Below are 1795 nucleotides of genomic sequence, written 5' to 3' on the forward strand. Positions count from 1 at the left end.
CTTTGTTTTACTCTTCCATTCTCCAATGAATATATTTTACTCTTGATACATTTGAAATGGTGTTGCTAACAATGTTTTATTTCTGTAAACCTTTGAATGTACATCTTGTACTAATTTATTCTACCATTTCATGGGTTAAGGAACACAGAGGCACACAGCTGTGTCAGATTACAGTACATGTTTATCTTCCTTCTTCTCTCTCTCAAAGTGATTCTTCACATTCCTTCCTCCAGTTCAGCTCTGACTCCTCAAAACCTCGTGTGAATGGAGCTTCCCCACCACGACCATGGAGTCGACCATTTTGAACTGGAAAACCTAGAGTTGCTCATGTTGTTGATTCTTTGTCTCATAAGAGGCATTACAGTTATTCTTGCAATATGTCTATGTGCATAATGCAGAACGATTAATTTAACAGTTTAACTACAACATATATTTTGGATTGTTTCTCAAAAGTAAATCTAAAGAGACACAAAAGTGTTCTAGTTCACAGAGACCGCACTACAGAGGAAATTCATAACATCAGTAGTTTCCTGCAAATGAAGAATGACATGTTTACGTTTAAAGGGCAACGACCTCTATTGTCCTCTTCAATGAAGTCCTTCATCCCAATACATGTTGATAAAGGGAGCAGATCTACAAAAGGAAGAATGAAATATAATGTCGTACAATAACATTGAGCTAAGCCATTGAATAATTAGTAAACCCGTGACAATAAGCACACATAGAACGGGTCGTGTTCAAAAGGAACCGATCGTCCCACAATGCCTCACCGCCCCGGTACTCCAGATGTGAACAGGATGTCTTCACAAGAACTTCGGCACCGAGCACAGGGCGACACAAGGTCTGGATTCTCCTTTTTTTTGTTCTCATCTCTTTTGTTTGCGACAGATTTGTTTCAGATTTGACAATTTTACAGATAAATGAACCTCTTTTCCAGGTTGCATGAAGGGTATTATGTAATAAATCGGTTAAAATTGGCATCGTAGCCTATTACTTACTTTAAAGCTTTTTAATCTGCGAGTGGAGATAAATGTGACAAATATGTGGCGAGTTATTTACTGAGTTGCCTACATGATTAACTATTTCTTCTTGGCTTTAACATCAGGATTAGTCCAACATGTTATGTTATGTTATGAGATATGACCAACATACAAGTCAGAAACATTTCCTGTTAGATAGCTTGTTTTGTCTTTATCTGAGACTCATTTGTGGTTGTTGTACTTGTTCTCGGATAATAGAAAGTTATGTTAAACGTGTCAAATATGTACACAACCAATGAGCATTCAGCCATTGGCCAGCTGTCAGAACTCCAATGTGGCATTGTTGTTGAACGCCCTTCTTAAATTCATAACATGTGAATACTTTTGTGACGTTAACATAAATGTAAAATGTATTTCCTCTTCACTTTTTAAAAAACGTTTTTGTTAATTTAAGCATCAAGAAATATTTTTTTCAAACAGGCTGATTTGTATAGCATTTTTAATAAAAAGATCAAATTGACTTTTCTATGGCATTCTATGCAATTACTTAATTGTTGCCTGTTTTTCAATGGATAATACAACATTACCTTGTCTTTCTTTTTGCATCCATATGTTTCATGGCATACTATACCAAAACTTTTTCCAGCATTTCTTATGGCATAATATACAGATAAAGTTCTTTATTTTCTGTAATGCAATTAAAAAATTAGTAAATATTAAAAGAATAAAAGGCTTGCAATATTTCAGTTGATTTGTAATGAATCCAGAATGCATGACATTTTTGTTTTTTTAATTGCATTACAGAAAATAAAGAA

Source organism: Pseudoliparis swirei, chromosome 4, assembly GCF_029220125.1.
Source record: "Pseudoliparis swirei isolate HS2019 ecotype Mariana Trench chromosome 4, NWPU_hadal_v1, whole genome shotgun sequence".
Classification (NCBI taxonomy): Eukaryota; Metazoa; Chordata; class Actinopteri; order Perciformes; family Liparidae; genus Pseudoliparis; species Pseudoliparis swirei.